The sequence below is a fragment of the Dermacentor andersoni genome, chromosome 7, assembly GCF_023375885.2.
Source record: "Dermacentor andersoni chromosome 7, qqDerAnde1_hic_scaffold, whole genome shotgun sequence".
Classification (NCBI taxonomy): Eukaryota; Metazoa; Arthropoda; class Arachnida; order Ixodida; family Ixodidae; genus Dermacentor; species Dermacentor andersoni.
This window is the reverse complement of record NC_092820.1, coordinates 86,601,619-86,623,591: the sequence shown is the minus strand read 5'-3', so window position 1 is coordinate 86,623,591 and position 21,973 is coordinate 86,601,619. Positions and strand designations below refer to the sequence as shown.

The 21,973-nt window shown below is 42.3% G+C and overlaps 1 protein-coding gene and 1 long non-coding RNA gene across 2 annotated transcripts in view; both read right to left on the bottom strand.

The window, feature by feature from the left end:
- Window positions 1-21,973, bottom strand: part of LOC126534142 (uncharacterized) — a 169,462-nt gene that overhangs the window by 48,104 nt on the left and 99,385 nt on the right. The window lies entirely within an intron of this gene.
- LOC140219291 (uncharacterized) lies at window positions 1,781-20,953 on the bottom strand. Its single transcript, XR_011895451.1, has 2 exons — window positions 20,754-20,953; window positions 1,781-2,009 (listed from the first exon to the last, which is right to left on the bottom strand). It is a non-coding gene; the product is annotated as an uncharacterized lncRNA (long non-coding RNA).

The window sequence follows — 21,973 nt, the reverse complement described above, 5'->3', positions numbered from 1 at the left end:
TTGGGAGGAGTCCTTTCACAACGTTTGTCTTTCATGCCCCCTCCGCCCAGCACGTGTTCTGAATTTCCTATTTGATGCATAGCTTCAGCTATGAATTATTACTCTGCCTTGTGTACCAGATGAAACATTCGATCGTGTCTGGATCCTTTCTCTGCGCAAAATTTCGCCTCATCATTGTGTCGACAGCATTTGGGCAAATAATTTTGTTTTGGCCCGACAGTTTGGAGCCGTGTGTTCTGCCTCACCGCAAAAGAAGCACTTCGATGTTGTATTCGCATCCTCTCGGGCATTTTTTTTACTCGGAGTGCTATTAATGTCTAAACCTTCCTTCATGTGATATAAGTTCCCTTGTTTCTCGGCATTCTTAATTTGATCAGTTGCTTTTGTTGCAGCCCACAAGGTACGGCAATCCCGCTAGTGTAGTTATTATGGCAGTTTGCTAGGAAGGGTTCTACCCTGACCACCTCGGCAAGGCTCTAGAACATTTGAGGGGTCTCTGAGAGTTCTACCCACCTATCAAAGTTGCCTCTAATTGTATCTAATCGCTGCGCAGCCGTCTCTCCATTCTCAGGTTTGGAGGCTCAAATACGCTCGCGATAAACTTCTGCTGAGAAGCAAAGACGTTACTGCAAGGCTATTTTAACATTTTCACGATCTAAAGAGTTTAGTGGAGACAGTCATCCACACATCTTCGAGGCTTCCCCCGTGAAGCACCTGCTCAGAGCCCACTGCAATTTGTTCCAGCCTTGGCTGTTGGCGACGCACTCGATTATTTTGATGTGCGCGTCCAAATAGTCTGCGACGTCCTCAAACGGCGGCATAAACGTGCGCGGCATTTGTTGTTTATGGTCGAACCGCTTGTGCAGTTTCAGGGCGTTTCTCCGCAACAAGCTCAAGCGAGCCTAATGCGTAGGTGAAGGCTGTGCTCCTTCGTGTTTCCTCGAGTTTCTTCAGGCGAAGGCTTGAAACCGTGGCCAGTTGGTACATAGTTGAAGGAAAAACCAGTCACGAAAGACAAAATACAAGTAGAGAGGTTCCCACCCCAACGGCCGGACTATCAACTAAGCTTTATTAGAAACAGCGTAGTCCCAGGAAGGCCAGCAGAGCATGCGCAAGAACAGTATTACTAATCACAGAGCAGGAAAAAACAAGTTTATCACATCTATCGTTACAGACCTTAAAAACCAGTCTTTTGTGACAGTTTTGTTTTCTTCTTCAGGCGACGCACGCTCGGCAGCAAGCTGTTCGCGCTCCTTATTCGCATCACGCTATAGTGCCCTTACATAGCGATGACGGCTTTCATCGTCCATTACCCATTCTCGCCTCACTGCTCCCGACAAGCGTAAGCGTACCTCAAGTTCCATTGACGTACGGGTATCCATAGTCTTGATTATGTGCTTGACCGACAGAGAATAGCTTCCTCCTCTCATGGATGCCGATGTGTCACGGCGTAGATCTTTCCCCCATAGTAGGTTTTTGAACTCGTTCAACGAAAATGCAATTAGAAAAGAAACTAGAAAATACGACGCCTATGCTGTCTGTCGCAGGCGCAGGAACGTGCTTGAACGACACATAACTTCAACAAGTATGAATTAGGGACAGGCCTGGGTGAATAACTACTCTAGCAACTAGTCTAGTTTGTGGATTATTATAATAACTAGTTTACAAACTACATAAGTAACTCATCGAAGTTCACAATTATCTTCTATATGATCAAATTTCGCACCCAACTCAGGTAATGCTCCAGAAGTCAGCGGCCCATTAGGAAAGTAAAGTGAAATTGAAGGCGAACCAGACGTGTAGGCTTTTATTTCCGATAGCAACAAAAGTATCTATGGCACTTTATTCTTATTTAATAAATCTATTACAGCACCGCAAAAGTATCAAGGTCTTTTATAAAACCTAAACAGAGCACTTGAGGAGCAGAAATCGGCAAAGGGGGGGTACACGTTCGAATCCGTGCCACTAAAATAGAGGTTCGGTGAAGAATAAGAATACGAAGTCAGTGGCTGGAAGTGAAACAAATTATTGTATAAGGTTCTTATTAAAATATTAGTGGTAAATATTCCGTAAACTTGTAACAGAAATACTTTTACACTAGCTCCTTAACACGATATGTATTATTATGCGCAGAAGTTGTGCCTAGTGAAACAAAAAAAAAATTTGTGACCACACATGCTTACGCATTTCAATATCCGAAACTCAGCAAACCCTGCACGCTTCTTGAAGATTACTCAAGGTTGAAGGGAGTTGATTCAACACCTGTTAAGCGTTTCCGCAAGCTTTGGTAGTGGTGTTAGCGCTCTCTACAATGATTCAATGAGACTTTGGCACATTTTCGCGGAGTTCGGACTTAATCTACGAACTCCAGCACCACACTCCTACCAGGTCATCTCCATGGGCTGGTATATTGTATGTGTTACTTGCACTAAACTAGTGCGCAGTTTTATGGTTGAAAGCTAGAATCAATTGATCCTGGTGCTACCAGGAAGCTGAGGGGTGCTTCAACAACTAACAAAGTATGGCAGTAAAATGTTTTTGTTGGAATCTTTATGATGTACCCGTTTGCAGTGACCACAAACCAAGAAGTGAGGCTAACCCGTACATTTTTCCTTGAATTTCAATTAAATCTTTATTTTGAGGTCAGTGCAGTTATTAAATCCTCATTGAGCTCATGTTCTACAATTACAATATTTTCTAAATATCATAAGAAGTCAACAAACACTGACACCAAGGACAACATAGGGGAAATTACTTGTGCTTAATAAATAAAATAGAGAAACGATAGATCAAGGGAAATTAAAGTGGATGAAAAAAACACTTGCTGCAGGTGGGAACCGAACCCGCAATCTTCGCATTTCGCGTGCGATGCTCTACCAATTGAGCTACCGCGGCGCCGTTTGCCCATCCACTTTATTGCGAACCCACAACCTTCGCGAAATGCGAAGGTTGTGGGTTCGGTTCCCACCGGCGGCAAGTTGCTTTTTCATCCACTTTAACTTCCCTTATTTATCGTTTCATTATTTCATTTATTAAGCACGAGTAATTTCCCCTATGTTGTCCTTGGTGTCAGTGTTTGTGGACTTCTTATGATATGACTAATAAAATCAGGCCCCAGGTAACTCCCTTTTTTCTGGTTTTATTATATAACGAGGGTCTCGAATCTGGCAACATTGATACCTTCATGTAGCATATGTGGGTTTATTGACCAGTTGCCTTCACCCTAAAATATCACGTTCTCGTGACGCCTGCGGCAAAAAGGACGTTCCACGTCCGCCGCCAAGGCCTGTGAGTGGTGGCGCTGGCTAACACTCACAGGGTTCTACTAGGACACATAAATACCCAAGAAAGTGTATGGCAAAACGCCGCCGCGGTAGCGCAATTGGTAGAGCATCGCACGCGAAATGCGAAGGTTGTGGGTTTGGTTCATTTATTAAGCACAAGTAATTTCCTCTATGTCTTCCTTGGTGTCAGTATTTGTTGGCTTCTTATGATATGACTAATAAAAATCGGGCCCCTCGGTTAACCCCCTTTCTTCTCGTTTAATATTTTCTAAAGACATTCAATATTTTTTTTTGGCAGAGGAAGATACGGTAGGGTTGCTTACACAATCGGTGCTGCACATTTTATTTCAAAAATGTCGAGTATATCGGTGGTACTCGGATGCTTGTTGCGCAAATATATGTGCAGTCATGAAATAATCGTGCCCGCGATAATGAAGGGCAAGATTAGACGACATAGTTGTTTTGCAAATATACGGGCTGTTTATTTTAATTGATTTCCAGAATTTTCAAAAATTGCCTGTTGCAGATTACATAGTTCCACTCTTTGACGTACATTATTCAAAGAGGCTGATAATACCTACACCAGAAGTCGAAGGACATATTTAACCAATGAAAAAAAAAATCAAAAATTTTGACGGCATATATTGTAATTTACGAATTGGCGCCCGTGAGCTTGCAAGGCGTATCCACTTGGAATGGACATCCCGAATGGCAAAAGTTTGGATATATGCGCAATCAAAGTCGCCGTAAATATAAATTGTTGTTCCACATGCTTTTCTAACAGAAGGCTGTTTCATGCATTCAAGCACAAAAGTAACAGAAGCGCCCATGTATTTTGTCCTAAATTGGGACATATCTACAAACTAGTATTACTCTTGGACATAAATTTGAAGTCTATACATCTTTTAATCTCACTAACCGGCTACAAATCCTTAATATCAATGTGTTCCGTAAAGTAAGTAATTAGGAAGGTGATTCGCAAATAACGAATAAATATTTGTATATGTGTTCCGATTTCTGCTGCTAGAAATATCTGCCTCTACGAACAATCCAGCTGAAGGGCAAGAAAATCTTACTGCCCCAGTCGATTTTTAATATTCCCGACAAATTAAAATTGATCACCCCGTATAGTAGCTGCTGCTTCTATTTTCTAATATTCACAAATCTCCACATCTGCCCACCAAGTGTTTCTTTCTACATCACAAACGCAGCGCAAAGAAACAACCAGTTTTGCGCGTTCCGAGAACTGGTTCTGGTGACTGATTGTGAATATACGTTCTTTCAGCATCTGTTATTGCGTCGCGGTGAAGTATCTTATGCAACTCTTCCTTGAGCATGCTGTTTACATACCATTTGCTCTACTGGTATAGACGGCTCTTGCTCAAAGAGCATCCAACGTATCTCTTTCACCGTTTTTTTACAGGTGGGTCCTACACGATGCGGCCTATTTCGACATGAAAGCACGTCCCTGAATATGACGGGGGTGACCGGGTGCATACACGTGTCACATTGCTTAGTTCTTTTCTTTTTTTGGGCCAAGGACGCTGGAATGAATAAGGCAAGATTCTGGCATTTCTTTTCTACCTAGCGAAATATTCGCTTCAAATACGCTCCTACACGTGAGGTGTATCTGAATTACTTTTTTTTTTTTTTATCTGCAGGCCACTTGCCTCGCGGCCCAAAAGCAGTTCCGCCTCACGCACCTGGCAAGGGAAAGATGATGTCAAGGAATAATGTTCTTGCTAGTATGCCCGACAGCCACTTCTATTGAACCTCCGGGCGTAACGTAAAGATTTTACACTCTATTCAGATGCGCTAGAGAGCCAATCTAAATGAAATCGCGATAAATGTATTGTAATATCCGTAGAATTAGCTCACCTCAACGTATTACCCGACGGTACAAAAAGTGTATCTGTCGTGCTGTAGCACAGACGCACTTCTAGCTGTCATCCTGTCGCCGTCAGAAGTGATGAAGATGGATTTAACGACATCCGAGAAACTGCCGCAGAGCAACAGTACAAATAAAACAGACATGGCGTGCTATCCAGCTCTCCTACTTGGCGCAGAAACCGCTTATTTTACCACAACTCCCACTGTTGGGTACTTCAAGTAACTTGCGATCATGCTATATGAAACAACGCAAGCTTTAAGGGTTTCTACCGCTTAATTTTTGTCGTAGATTTCTGAAGGTGAATTCTTGTGTAGTTTTCGTACAGGCGCGGCAACTGCTGGCGAGGGCACGTGAGCTCGTGGCAGCACTCCACGGAAGGCCACCACAAGCGCCTCACGGTGCAGACGATTCTCAAGGCTATTCATCAATAGCTTTGTCTGCGTCTGTGCCGCCAGAATTCATGGGGCCCTGGTGGCGATGCACCCTGCCTAGCGGCACCACCGTCTCCCCTGTTCCCGCTAGAAGTGATCGCGCATGTAGATTATACTATAACAATTTGTGTAGTGCAACATACATGCGTATTTTCAGTTAGAAAAAGCGAGCTCCTCGCCACGCTTCCACTAACTGCCTTCGAATCGAGGTAGTGCACGTAGATCAGCACGTAGAGCAGCAGGTATCCTAGCCACACTATATGTAATGTGAAACCCAGCGAGGTGCAGCTTTGCGGAATTGTTTTCTTCTTGTTGGTTCATCGTACACTATTAAAAAAAGAGAGTCAAAAGAGGGTCACGACTACCTCGACTCTCTTTTTTCAGTCGCTGACTACCTTTTTTTCCAAGGGTAGTCACAAAACGAAGTCAGGAAGGACGCGTGAAATGGCTGACTCCCATGCTGCTTGAAGGGAGTCAGTGAAAGGCACATATGATGTTATAGGTTGCAACGAATGTGGACTCGTTGGCTCACTCAACGAAATAACTGATTGACTATACCAAAGAAAACACCATAATATGTAACTACCGGAGTTCAACTCTATAGCCGCAAAAAGTAACATGCGTTTCATGCAGTGCTGCATTACTGCATAATCAGTATAGCAAGAAATGGAAATTGTTTTTTTTAATTATTCAGTAAGAAATAATAGAAACGGGATCGTACAACGCCCAACTCCAAAAGTGATAACACTGGTTGGTATATATCTGCAACACGCTGTACATTAATATATGTTTTGTATATAAAGATACCTTAAGGGGGGGGGGGGGGGGGGCAGTACATGAATATTGATTGATCATGCACAGAATAAAAAAAACAAGAATAAAAATATAACACGAATATACACACAATGTCAACAGAACCCAAATTGTGAAGTACACCACGTAGAGTTCATGACATAAAGCTATGCAAATATTACTATTTTTAAAGAAACGACGCTAATTCACATCTGGGTAAAACTTCCCCTGCCAGATAAAGATCGAGTAACTCTGGTAATACCTCATCTCCAGGCTGCGCCGCACAGACTACATTGCGTTTAGATACCATATATGCTTATCGATGTCTCCTGAATTCAACAAGTTCCATCTTGTCTAACAAGAACAGAACCTCATCCTGAGCCGCAAAAATACCTGCAATCTGTGCAAATTGTGGGTCGTCTCCCTTACCCGCCGTGGTTGATCAGTGGCTATGGTGTTGGGCTGCTGAGCACGAGGTCGCGGGATCGAAACCCGGCCACGGCGCCCGCATTTCGATGGCGGCGAAATGCGAAAACACGAAAACAAAAAGATTTAGGTGAACATTAAAGAACCCCAGGTGGTCGCAATTTCCGGAGTACTCCACTACAACGTGCCGCATAATCGGGAAGTGGTTTTGGCACATGAAACCCCAGAAGTCAATATCGTCTCCCTTGGCCATTAAAAGCACATCTCCCACATGGTATGCCATTTGCGGCATAGTGACTGACTTTGCCTGCCGTACGTTACCTGCAGGCATAGGCTCCTCAGTGCAGGTATGTAAAACAGATCTCGGACAGGTTTCAGGCCTGACATGGTGTGGCGTTGGTTGAAGACAATCTCACGGAATTCATAGCTTTGCGAATGTTGTTGAAGCTCTGCAAGTGTTTTTGAAGTTTGTCATCTTTGATGCCGCATTCTTAAAGTACTGGTGAGTAGCCTCGAACCTCATACGCCATGTTTGTTTGAGTGGTCCGAAAAGAGAGATCATGCATGGGTAGTGCACAAGGTAATGTAATTTAGGGATCATGCGGGCTTCTTGGTAGCGGGTAACGAATTACCGGAGAAATTCTTGAATTTTCACCTCCCGAAAGCATGCCTACAACATCTCTGAATAGGAGGTAAACCTCCCAGCCTTCATTTCCCTCTAGAATTCTAGAAGCGAACATATGAGGCAAAAGTCCGAAAAGGCACCACTTCTGTGAAGCAGTGCCCTTTAGAGAGTTATTGCCTCGTACGAAGGCTTCTGTTGGTTGTGGTGGTCTGTCAAGGCATGGGATGGCATCGCACGAACTTTATTTTAGTCCGTCAACGTTTTACATTTAGAATCTAAAAACGTTGTGGTCTGTACAATCATTGCGGCCACAATGGAATGTGCAAACTTCGTGCACTGTTCTGCAAACACCTGTGCAAAAAAACGTGCAAACCGCTGCTCTGTTCTTGCTCAAATATTGTAGAACGATCGAATTTTGGCGTCGACTTTACACTTGGCACAGTTAAGTGCCTTGTTTGTAAGAAAAAAACACGCAAATTTGCCTGTGCCCATGAGGATGCAAACAGCTGCCGCGATGGCGCAAGCATAAACCTGTGTCGCCGCCTGCCGTCAGCTTCAAAAAGCAGCGTCTTACGGAGGACAGTCGCCTGTTCCAGGAGCAGGCAACACGCGGCATCGCTCCCTGATATGCTGCTTTCTGCAGCTGACGGCAGGCGGCGATACAAGTTTATGCTTGCACCATCGCGGCAGCAGCTGGCATTACTATAAGAGCCGGTAAGTTTGCATTTATAAAAAATCAGGCAAAAAAACTGTGCTAAACGAAGTAGACGCTAAAATGTGGTCGCTCTGCCAAATTTGAGCAAGGATAGTGCAGAGGTGAGCGAAAAATCTTGCGAACGCGCGCAGCAAAATATTCAGGACCCGGCACATGACTTATGGCTTTCGTATTTACTTCGACTTTGGATTCGCAACTATGAGAAGCCGAGAAGCGCGGCACTGGCTCTAACGGCACCATGCTATCTGCGGCGGTACGCGAGTATCTAAACGCGAGTGGCTATATTCTCTTGGTTGCGTTGCGCCTGTGAAACCTGACAGCGGTGGCAGCAAGTCGTCCGATCCGCCTTCAACTGAACGCTCGCCGACTGATGCGGAAGAAGCGGTTTGCCTCTTGCTTGTGCTGCGCATGTTAAACCTGACAGCGGTGGCAGCATGTCGTCCGATCTAGCTTCAACTGAGCGCTCGCCGACTGATGCGGAAGAAGCGGCTTGCCTCGTTTCGCAGGGGCCATCAAAGAACATCGTTAAGCTCACAGGCGCCCGGAAACTCGCCGACCTCCACGAAAGCCTGCGGACGGGGGGGTTTGCGTACCTGATGACAAGCAACGATCTTCTAATACAGGTGAGCGTAAATGTACTGCGCGTTATGGAGCGCAAAGAGTATTTTGTAATTGTTTGGCTCATATGTGCAAAGTAGCCACAGTATGCGTAGCGGAAATGTCGAGCACGATTAATAACTGTTTGGTTGCCGCGGATTGAACTGACAGATCGAGTGTTATGAAACTGCGCTGTGTCACTTCACTGTGCAGCCAACTACGAATATTTTTGTTTCGTCGCAGCCAATGCACGTGACCACCTTAAATTGAAAAGTGTAGCACATACTTGCCCGTACGAACACAACGTTGCGCAACCATAATTATTGCCGTGTCGAGAAGCCGCACTGAAACTCGCCTTTTCAGGACTTCCATCTTCTGAAAACTTGTGCAGTTGGTTTACTACTGATATTGAGGTCAGGTGTACAATCGCTACCCTATATGGTAGGAGAAGGAGTATTAACAGCTTCAGTCAATGTAATGGTGCTTTAGTTTGCATTATGCCATATTCGCAGCATGCCATATTCGCAGTATGCCATATTCTGCAAGTTTCTTCAGCGTTTAACTATTCAAACAGGCAAGACGAGGAAAACGGACTTGTTTGCCTGTTCAATCTTTGTCGTCATTTGTGCGCTGCAACAATGACGCAGCAATGAAGTTAAATTGAACCAACTGAGGAAAAAAAATTGCTGGCATTTTCAGCAATAGGACTATGAAAATTTGTGCAATCAGCAATATGGTTCTATCTTTGTGAGATCATCTGTTCTTATACACTGATGGTTGCTGACATTGCATAAGTAAGCCTAGCCTTGTTAGCTTAGTGCGTCCTGCACTTAGCTCACATACGGGCAGCAGGATTAGTGCGGTGCTGTGCTGTGATGGCTCTAAATAACAAACCTGTTTGGGACAGTACAGCAACCATAAAGAAGGGCTGTTTAAGTAATCAATGCCTGTTCAGTGTCCACTGCTTCCCTAATAATGTGCAAAACTATTGATAAACCATCTGGGTGTGCTTTCAGATCTTCCGATGACCGGTTCCAGTGCTACGTCGACATGGGTGAAAGCACGACAGTGTGTGAGGGAGCATTGATTAATTTGGTTGTCTCCCCAAGCCACTCCGAAGCATCAGAGGCACCAAAAAAGCCGTATGCACCTGATCTTATTCAATCTGCGCTCACGCATTAACTCTGTATACCATTAAAACCTGTCGTATGCTGGAAAGCTATAATACCGGTATTTGAGCAGTACTTTAAAGAGCCCCTCACCAGGCCACATAGCTAATTTAATTATACGCTGGAAATTGTTAGGTGCCCTCTTGGGAGCATTCTATTGCAAAAATTTTCAAATTGGCTCATTAATAGCTTAGATAGAAACATTGCAGTGCCGCAAACCTATGATTGAAGGAGGCGAGCGTCACCGCCAAAAATAATGCTTGGATGTCCCTTGCCAAGCCACTAGTGGAGAAAAGGCTGCATGTTGTTCCATGCATGCATGAAGTGGCCCCCGATTTAAAGAAAGTGGCCCCAGCAGGTGCAAAGTACCTATTATTTTCTTGGCTCCCCGGAAGCTTACTGGCCTGTCCCCACGCATCTCAGACCCACAGAAGCCGACTCTTTGTGGTAAGAATCATACAAGGCCATATGTGACTTGCGCGGTCGGTATGGTGTACGAAATTGCACTTAATTGCGGCAGGGTGCATATCAGCCAGACAGGCTGTTGCATCAACGATTCGGAAAGGGAACATGAGCTGTCTGTCAGGAATAACATTAATGCACATTTGCCTATGCACTGCTATTCCCGCACGTGTGAGCCATATCCTTTCCATATCTGCATTTTCGGTAAAAGCAAATATTCTCTGGGAGGGGAATTAATGGAGGCCTGTTTCATCAACATGAAATGTGACGTCTTTGTCAGTGATACATCTGTGGCTTCAACTGAACTGAATGACACCTTCTGCACTGTAAGACTGAATAATAACGCCAACTTGTTCGAGTATTGCGTGCAAACATATGTGCGCACATGGCCACCTACACCTATATGTATGATCCTGTTTGCTTTTAATAAAGTAGTATCAGGGGACACTCATTGCTGTCCTAAAGCTTTCTTCTGCCCTTGTTTGTACCTTAACTTTGGAGAATAAACTCATGGGAATTTAGTAAACAAAGAAATGCATGCCATAGGGGCCATTCCACTATGTAAAAATAAAATGTTCTTCCCCCTAATATTTTTATGTATCTATATAGTCCTATTTCCACTTTTATAGCATACCACTGTCCTTGTTAAATATTGGAATGCTCTGCTACTAATAGATATGACCAATGAGGTGTATTTATGAAAACATAAAAACAAAAAGCTGCAATACATTTTCTTTAAATTTTGTGCAGCCTAGGCAGCCCAAATATAACTGATGATATGGGAAGAGCGCGACTCCTCAATCCTTCCATATCACCTTTCAAAGTCTCATCCAACCTTGACATTTGTATCTATCTCACCAGCTCAGATTTATGTAATGCTTAGGGAAAAATTGACTTCTTGTTTGAAATAATGGCCATGTTTCACAAAAAAAGGTCATAAGCAAAGGCACCAAGACGTTATCAGAACAAATACATTCATTGAAATATCCATTCGTTAGCCACCAAAAATGTGATAGGGAGTTAATAATGTTTGGATAAACACAACCAGTCTAGTTTGTGTATTTGAGAACCAGAATGTTCTAGTATATTTTTGTTCTATGAAATCATCCTTGGCCTTTATCTGACCTGCTTTTGTTCTCTTTTTCTGGTCCAAAGACAATGCTATTCTGGACTTGGCACTTTATGGCCCAGTATTTGTCCTTCACAATGCAATACCTCTGTAGACGATGTAGCTAGCAACAAGTTTTCCTCAGAAGGAATGTTTGTAGGTGCGTCACTATGGCTGCTTCTTTCACCTTGGTGGGGGAGCTTTTTGCTCATGGTACCAATTTGTGTGAAGGGACCAGTAATGCGCCTTCCTTGTGCATGCTACCAATGCAAAAATGGGGAGAGAGATCATGGTGTGTTGGTAATGAGGTATCTGTATAGGGGGTGGTAAAATTCCTCTTTGAATTTGGTTTTTACAGCCCATTCATGCTGTAACGAGTCGGTTGTCTCAGTCAGTGATTTTCGCTGTTCGTACATCATCCTTGAACAGCAATGGGCTCCATTTGCCATGGCAAATGTCCCCATGTTTATCAAGAGCCCTTCCTCTGTTCTTAGCTCGTCACTAACTATAGTAGGTAAATTTGAGCATGTGGAGTGATAGTATGTGATACCATATCTTTCGTTTTTCTAGCACTGGTTTTTGTTGCTGATTTCAATGAATACTTCTCTTTTTAAGGCTATCTGGTAGTGCAGTTGAACATGTGGAGAATGCCGTCAAAGGACAGTACAAGGAATCGTCAACGTACACACTGCCTCCGATGCTCATTGACATTGCTGCACACCTCTGAAATATCACAGCAGGAGACGTGCCTGACAATCTTCAAAAGAAAATTAAATGGATTGCCTACATTTCGTCATCTCAGACAATGTAAGTCACAACAACTACCTGGATGCATAAGTCATCAAAATAATAAGGACTCACTCACACTCACCAAAATTCTATTTAGCCGGGTTCATTCGGGCTAAGGCCTACAGAAATTCGACTCAGTCGGACTCACTGAAACTTACTTTCGAGGTCAGTCGGAGTGAGTCGACTCATGCATCAGTTTGCCGACCTACGCCAGTTGTAAATAAAGTTGGGATAGAATGTACTTAATGAAAATTCATTCCACAGTAAATGTCTCAATTATGTTTGGTCACGCATTTTTCCCAACCTTGTAGTGCAATATGAATCGTAAGCACAATGTTAATTAGAAAGGGTATTGCGCCCATTCTCATGCGGTTATGTCACAAAGGCAAGTAAGAGGTGTCTATTATAAAAAGTTTTTGTTGTCTAATTCATGATTATAACTTAGTTGCTGCGTAGTTACCCTTGAAAACTCTCGATAACTTAGGGGGGAAATTTGTTTTCCTAAAGCTTTGCATTGGGGCAGTGAACAATGTCCAAATTGTCTAGCGCCTTTTGAGTGTTTAGCAGTGTATATGGCATTGTTGGTTCGAAATGTTTTTAACACTGATACATCATTCACTAGCTCTGAATTACAGTTCACTCATGACCTAGAAATTTAAATATTCAATGGCAATGTCAACATTGCAGTGCTGAGCCCATTTTCTTTATTCTGACTAACAACACGAACCCTAACACTCCCAGCGCTACATTTTATGCGGGTGTACAAATACCAAGTGAATTGGATGGAAAGACAGTTGTGGCTAGATGAATTCGTACAGTGCTGCATGTTTCATGTGAAATATAGGGGTTTGGCTACATGGAGGGAAAGACAGTCATGGCTAGATAAATTGGTGCAGCGCTGCATGCGTCATGTCAAATTTCTGGCTTCGGTTACCACCAGTGGCATTTCTTCCGCTTCCATTCCTCTTTCTTCACAAAAAACACTCATGAAAGCTAGAGAAAGGTTAACACTCAGTCATAATTTATGTGATACTTCAATGGAGAAATATCCTCCGTGGTTTCCTTGCCATGAGTCTTGGAATAATGAGTGGGCGAGGGCGCTAGAATGACACGTTGAATTAGGCTTCCTTAGCTGCTGGTTACAGTTCTTATAGGTAACGTACACCACAAAGGTAAACGAGAACATAGACAGAAGTTCCGACTGTCAACTGAGATGTTACTCAATGTGCCGAATATACACAAGCAAGTGAAAAAGCTATCTGAAAAACATTAACTTCTGAAGATAGAGACAAGAAAAGCAGACGAGTGGGCAAAAAATGAACTACGCTGGATATCGAGATACAAAAAAAATGTAAGATTGCATCACAAATACAGGCCGTTCACGTGACTTCCAGAAAAACTTCACCTCTTTTTCTGATGGGGCAGTCAGAAAGGCATCTGCAAGGTCAAGCGCAAGATTTGGCATGTTGACTCCAAATAAAAGGTTGTGTACGAAATTTCTCTTTCATGCGGCGCTTGTCATATGGGGCAGACTGCCAGATGCCCCTCATGAGAGGTTGTGCGAACATGCATATAATGTGCGCAATGGCAGAGAAAGCTTTTTGGCGCATCATAGTAGCATGCGTGGCTGCACTCCTTGGTTTGAAAGAATGTCAGTTATTCACAAGCACAGGGATGGTCATAGCCATATCATACTTGAAGTAGCACAATTGGCATAGGAACACAGCATGCATCAGCAAGCCATCCATTACCTTATCAGAAAGAGAGCTCAAGTTTCTGCGAAGTCAAGCTTACGGCCAGCATTTTTTACGCAACTCTGCATTTCTTCGTGTGCCTCTTGATGGTCTGCTTTGTTCTCCTTTTTAGCAGTTATTTTTCAGTTAGCTATATCACTATTGTGTGAATTCGGCAATAAAACCTCCATTGGTAGTCAGTGCTTGTGTGTGCGTCCTCGTTTAACCTTTGCGCTGTACACTCACGATAATGGATCAATAACGAGCTTAAAAAGCTGCCCTGCTAAATTCTTATAGGAGATGCTCCTTGAAGTTTGTATTCATGGCTAGTTTTCCCTTCTGTACATGTTTTAAATAAGCTAATTTGAAATATTATTTAGACCTTTTATAACATCTTGTTTGGTGAAAGTATTTTAAGAGTTTGTGAACTCTGGTCATGATTATCAGTTTATGTTGGCTATTGCAGGACAAAAGGATTAAATGTTACCCCCGTCCTGTGTCAAATTCATCTGATGAATTCTCTATCCTCGGTCTCGTCACGCACCTAAAGCTTTCATGGTGCAGTTTACTTAAGTTCTCCCATCTTATTAATCACAGTTTAACTGTTTGATATTATTTCATGGAAATGGTTGCGCTACAGTGCTGTTGCATATTGTTTTATGTGGAAGGTTGATTCATGCTTTTCTAAACATCAGGTACCGAAATAAATTGTGCAATGTTGCTGCAAGGAGCCTTGTAAACCAGTACCCAGCACTGAGGGGCACATCGGACCTTGGCCATGTAAGAGCATTTTCTCATAACTTTCTTTTATTATGATTTCTTTTGCACTTTTAAATGTTAAGCATATCCTGGCCAAGGCAGCCGCATTTCGATGGGGGCATAATGCAAAAGCACCCGTGTACTTAGATTTAGGTGTATGTTAAAAAACCCCAGGTGATCCGAATTTCCGGTGTGCCCCACTGCGTCATGCCTCTTATCAGATCGTTGTTTTGCTGCATACAACCCCATATTTTTTTGTTACGTTAGGCATGCTGCCGAAGCCTTCCTTAGTACTTTGTAAAGTTTATGACCATCCTTGCTTGCAGCTGTTCAGGTCTGGGAGCGTGTGATTGTTTACTGAAATACTATAGCGCCAAACAGACGACACAAGAAGAAGAGACACGGACGAGCGCTCGTCCGTGTCTCTTCTTCTTGTGTCGTCTGTTTGGCGCTATAGTACTTCAGTAAATATGCACCAACTAGCCCAACAAAAAGTTCAGCGTGTGATTGAGTAGAGATGTCGTGCTGTTAAAGCTTTGCAGCTTAACTAAATATGAAGATATCAGCAGCACCTCTGCATCTGGTATGCATATGGACACCTCGTGTAAAATTAATTGCATGCTCAGCTAAATATATATCTGGATAAATAATATATTTTTTACCTGTAGCTTTTATTCATGCATTAATGTTTTGGCCAACACCAATACTGAAAGTAATATTCAGATATTGTGTTGAAAGGTGTGCTAAAATAGCTCACTTGGTACATTTTGGAACATGAAGGTAACAGTGCGAAAAGCAAGCTAAGGTTAGGGCAGCGCCATGCTTAACTATGTACTGCGTTTGCAGTTTCTTTCAAAACCTGAAAACTGGAAGTCATTGAACTGTTGATTGGGTATGTAAAGTCAATTGCTTTCATTTAATTCCAGTTCTCATGATATACGCGTATGTGCGTAAGAAACAAGTACACAAACATGCGAAAGGGAATGCCACCAGGATGCCCTGAAGTCAACGCAGAAGTGAAAGCAAGAAAGGCAAGCGAAAGTTGTGACACATGCTCAAAATCTGTATTTCGAAGACAGGTGATCAGCTGCAAGTTTGTATGCATATTTCATTAGATAAACTGACTCTCCTTTCTTCGTTATGTGGCTTAATTGAAACATTTAGTTGCTTCTCTTAATGTACTTGTTCGTTTTATTTCCATTTTTTCTTTAACAAATGCAAATATGCAATCCGGCTGTAGCAACTATATCTGCAATGCTGTCATCAGAGATTTTGTAGGTGATCAAAGAAGCAAAATACCGTATAGCATTGCCACCTTGAACTTAGAGTGAAACATTAGTTCAAGATGTAGTGGTAGATGCTTTTATAGAATAGTAATACAGCATTCGTTCGGTAATGTATATTAATATACATGCTATGATGTAGTGAAAGGTGTGTGGCTATGTTACTCTGACACTTGAGTTGTTTGGACGCTTCATTGAGGAGTTCTGCATACAGCATACCAAAAAATATTAATTTTTTGTGCTGATTTTTGGCATTCAATAAGAAGTTTCTCGCTAAATGTATCGACCCAACACTGAATGACTGGCAGCAAGTGTCATTTGTCGGTTTAGAGCAGGAACACAGGATGGGAAAGACAAGATATGGGACTCGTTTTCTTTGGCAAGCACGGTCAGAGGAGACAGACCGGTGCAAGATCTCCTGCTGTAGTGACCTCAGACAAACAATGCGATGAAATGTACACCTGTATTACACATATGCAAAGAGCTCACAGCACAAATTCCAAACGCAGCCATATGTCGCGTGGGGAGAGGCCCACTTTCTCCCCCATATTACTAAAGGGGTTTCTACAATATATCCTTTCTTTTCGTTGATTATGCTTATTCTCGATGTCTTTTGCACATTTAGGTATAAAATAAGTTGTTTTGCATTTATATGCGCAGTCATTAAAGGGTTAAACAAATAAAGTGGTTACAAGGAATGTGAATGTATAACTTTAGCGACTCTAGTCACAATGTGTTGATCATTGCAGTCTTTGTGAGACCACGCAACAGGAACTAGGCAGCACGAGAATCACACAGCAGTACCAAGAAGGAAGCTTCAGCACTTATACAGTACTGCAGAATACACTTTATCTATGCCGTACCTGTGGTGTCCTTTTTATTATGGGTTCTTGATCCCACTACGGGGAAATAACTCTGCTTTGCAAGTGCATTGCAGTACTTTAATACTTTAACTGCATGCTGCAAAAGGAAAGTGCCAGTAGAGTATTACATAAGGGTCATGTGTTATTAGGCAGTCGCTAGACGTGGTATGTCGCAGCACTGAGTTGCCGGCGGCCATTATAATTAGCTGTTTTGTGTGGCATTGTTAACATGACAGAACATAGTGAGCATTATTTGATCAATAAACAGTACTACATAATTCTGGCCCTTATTTCGAACTTTGTCTCATCACTGTGTTGCGCGCAACCCGCTTTTGATGTTACTGAGATGGAATGACTCCTTGCAAAGCAGCAGGGTAGTCCAGTTAATGATGCCGTCATTCACACTTACACATACTGTTTAGTAGGCATTAGCTCAGTGCCATTCCCCCATAGAATCACAGTTAGCATTTCATTCATGTATAATAGAAACATTCTGTAGATCTCATGTGAAAATGTGACATTGGTGGGCATTATGCTATAAGTTCACAGCAGTGAGCCCAATTATTGGAATACAGCTGTTGTCTCAAATTACTTACAGCAAAGGGAAGCCATGTACATTCTCACCTTAACTACTCCAGTTTAGTATGGGCCACAGTGACCATAAACAAACATAAGTAAGGTTCTCGTATCGCAAAAGAAAATTGTTCGAATAATCGCCAATATTGATAATACTACAACCTCCAAATATGCTATTGAAGCACATAACATTGTCCGCGTCAATAATTTGCATAACTTTAAGTTAGCACAAAAAATTTATTTTTCAAAGGCATCCACTGCCGATTTTTATTCTACTCTGGCATCTTTGGACATGCGTCGTGCTAACATACACACAAGACCTATTAATACATAGAATATACCATGTTTTCACGCTAATCATAAATTACAAATGTTGTCGTATAACCTGCCCCATGTTCTAAACACGTATAAACATAGAAAAGGATATACCAAAGCTGAGTTGCGGAAATATTTTCTTGAAATGTGATTTGACGCCTTTGCTAGTAGATGCCGCATGTTTGCTTGGTTATTACTTTCATTATTTCTGAACATATGTATGACCATTACAGCGTTTTGATTTTCGATTTTATTGTTCAGATTTTGTGCAAGGATTATTATATTGTATGCATAAATAGTGAATGTTTCTGTTTATTGAATATGACTATTCTATGTGTGTCTGTTGAAGATTTCCTGTACCACTCGTGTGCTACTGCTTGTATGGGTTTTCTGGACACAGTCAAGCTGTGCAGGCAGCTTCTTGCCAAAAACCTACCCTCCAGTTGAATCTGGAAAATAAACTTATACTTATATCCTTATACTTATTTAAATATGTTCTGCCTTTTGTGTATACAGATGTGTGAGCTTATGATATACCTTGATGGCAAGGCCATTTGTGGTTCGTTGAAAGAGAACATCAACGGATGCATTATAGCTATTCTCAGGCTTTTCTCTTCCTGCTGTCATCTGGATTCTCTGCTTATAAGAAATAAGTGTTCTTTGTGATTACTATATGTGCTCTTGCTAAAGGTTACTGTGATGTGTGCATATTCTTATTGAATAAAATGTTTACAAAGTTTTACCGGTTGTGCTGTTCTTTCAGATCTTAACCGGAGCAGGCAGCATTTCACGCAAACATGGAGGCGGTGCTAACGGAAACATTTAGGAGGTGAGACAACAGTCTTTTTTGACAAATTGAATGAAATGGCCAAGAAGTTGCACTTTTGTAACATTATGGGATGTACTTACTATGCAGGCACCACGGGGATATAGAACTGGTGCTATTTATAATGTCCAGCTTTGAATTTGCCTGGTCTTTAGGCATATTTCTTTTCTTCCGTTAGCATCGATGCTGTATTATTGCTTTGATTTGGTGAGATTGTAAATTTATCGTTCAATATCAATATTGAAATTTAATTCCTCTGTCCATGTATGCCTCCATCGCATATTGAAATAAATAAGCGATTTCTCATGGCAAAGGATTAAATCCTTGTTCAAATGCCTGAAATGCTACATTACCTCATAAGGTTGGACATATTGCAGCTGTTTAGTATGCCTTGTAAACTGAAGCATAGTGTTTCTCAAGGTTGGCCATTGATTCAAATTTAGCAAATCAGACTGATATCATCTGTTCTTGCGAGGTATAGTGCATTGATGCATTTGAGGTTAATACAGTGATAGTAGTGAAATATTTGCTCTTGGTGTTTCACTCACTGTAGTGCTATGTGCTCAGTGTTTATCTTTAGTTGTTTATAGTATTAAAGTTTATCATAACATATAATGGTAGCATAATAACTAGGCATTTGTTGCACATGCAAACTAAAATCTATTATGTTGTGGGCCTCCATCTTAGCGTAGAGATAGTCTATTGACTACCGAGGCAGAGGTCACAGCAGTTGCTGCAAAGGGTCTGGTTAAGTACCGGGAGGCAGTTTCAGCAACCCTTGTGATGTCATGTACACCACCATTGTCAGTCTTAGGTTGACTACCCTAGGAAGGGTCATTGTTGCCATTCCAAAGGGGTTACACTGATTACCAAGGGGTAGTTTCACCAACTCTTGCGATGGTAGTCATGTACGCCACCATTGTCAGTCTTCGGATGACTACCCTAGGAAGAAAGGGGGTTAACCGAGGGGCCCGATTTTTATTAGTCATATCATAAGAAGCCAACAAACACTGCCACCAAGGACAACATAGGGGAAATAACTTGTGCTTAATAAATGAAATAATGAAACGACAAAATAATGGAAATTAAAGTGGATGAAAAAACAACTTGCTGCAGGTGGGAACCGAACCCACAACCTTCGCATTTCGCTAAGACCTTTGGGTTCGGTTCCCACCGGCGGCAAGTTGTTTTTTCATCCACTTTAATTTCCATTAATTTGTCGTTTCATTATTTCATTTATTAGGCACAAGTAATTTCCCCTATGTTGTCCTTGGTGGCAGTGTTTGTTGACTTCTTATGATACCCTAGGAAGGGTCATTGTTGCCATTCCAAAGGGTTCCTCTGACTACCAAAGGGTACTTGCATGGACCACTCAGGTAGCCGCATCAACTCCTGCTTTGAGAGTAATTCATACACCTCAGTAGGCCTTGCGGGAGAGAGTCACTGGCACTGTGAGGGAGTCGCCGGTACTATATTTCCAAGAGAGTACGTGTTACCACCCAAAAGGTCATCATATGTACGACGAGCAGATACACCCCGAAGAGAGTCAGTTGAAACTACCTTTTTTTAAGAGTGTATGTTTAAAAAAATTGGATACCTCGGAAATATCTTCATTATACATTCTTGCGTGCTTCTGTCGTATATTAGACTGTTCCTTTACGAAAAGAATATATAATTCATAGTATAGTGAATGATGTAAATGTGCCAACCAAATGGTAGTGTTATATTTCGACGAAATAACAAATAATTCAGATACAATGAAGGCGCACATAGTGCTTGAAGTGCCTTAATAGTGCTCTAGGAGCTGTTCGTAGAATTCCGCCATTCTACTGCGATGCTTGTAATAAATCAACAATCCGAACATTCGAGACGGTGCTATAGAAAGTTCACCTCCGTAGCCAATATTTCTGCCAAGATATTCAGACAAAGTTTCAAACAGCTGATTGTTCTCCTTCTTTATATGTGGTTTATGTGCAATTTTGTTGTATTATATAGGCTATATTGACGTTGACCTAAGGCGGCAGTGATGGAAGGGATTGTCTCTACGCTAAAGAATACTATGACAAAACTGTTTCATAACGACAAGGCTATTCTGAAATTTGTACTTACAACAATGCATTGCCGACTGGCTATGTCAAAGACTTCACTACTTCGTGCCTATGTCATCCGGCTTCTTATCTTCATTCATATTTTGCAACAGCTGGCAAAGGGAAAGGAGCACAGTGACGCTTCATTCACATTGGAACGTCCATCTTGACTATTTGCGCAGAATGATCACTCGGTTTTTGTTATTTATTTATAACAAAACTTACAAAGCGAAACCACGTTTTCGTTTTTGCATTTATAAGAAACCTTACAAAGGGGTGCCGACAGGTGTCACAGTTTAAGCAGCCGAAAGTTCCAACCTCGCAAATAACTGAGTATATTGCGTTTTTCCCGTTTATCAGCTACTATCCTTTATCGATCGGCCCTGGCATGATCACCTAAAGTAAATTACTAAAGCACGCGTTACACGTGATTGCAGCCCTCATACCAGCAACACCGGGGAGGCATCGCCCAAAATCGTCGCTCGCACGGAGTACGACTTGTAGGCGGCGAGCGAACGCGACAGCCACCTCCTTCGCGTCGCTTGTAGCTGTCGCGCGCAAGATCGCTTATACCGAGTTTATACTTTATTCAGCATAAAACGTGCATTCCTCATGCGTTTTGAGTAAGTTCAAAATAACGCGTCCAATTTACCTCTTGCAGCATGCAGCTGAATGCCTGCGGCAAAGTTTCTAACCAGCACTGCTGCTGCACGTAACTTCGCTGGTCACAGATTCCCCCTGGGCGAGACACCGTCAAGCGCGCGGCTTATATATAACAAAAGCATGCCGCCAGCAAAATGACGCCTTCTGTTATTCAACTCCTTATTTCGACGGCGTTCCGTACACAGTGGACTGCCAAACTGAATAAATTCAAAGACACAAAACGCACGGTAATCACGTTCCGCATAGGGTCGGAATCAAGGCTGGTGAACAATCCATTTTAAGCGTCCTCCGTCCTAGCGTCTTATTGAACATACCATAGTTCTGGCAGCGTTTACGATTTTCAAAGCTCTTACGGATAACGGCAAGTGATAAAATCAGATGCAGTTATCGCGACGACAGGCTTTCTCGATTGACATCGAGAGACAGCGCGCTTGCCTAGCCCGTTGTCAATCGCGTCGGCTAAGCGCCGCGAAGACTTCCTGGCGATAGCATGACATATACGAAGAATGTGCACCTAAGTTAGAATTCACTTACCGTGGAGGATGTGTTGTTATATCCAAGGAATGACGCACGACTGTC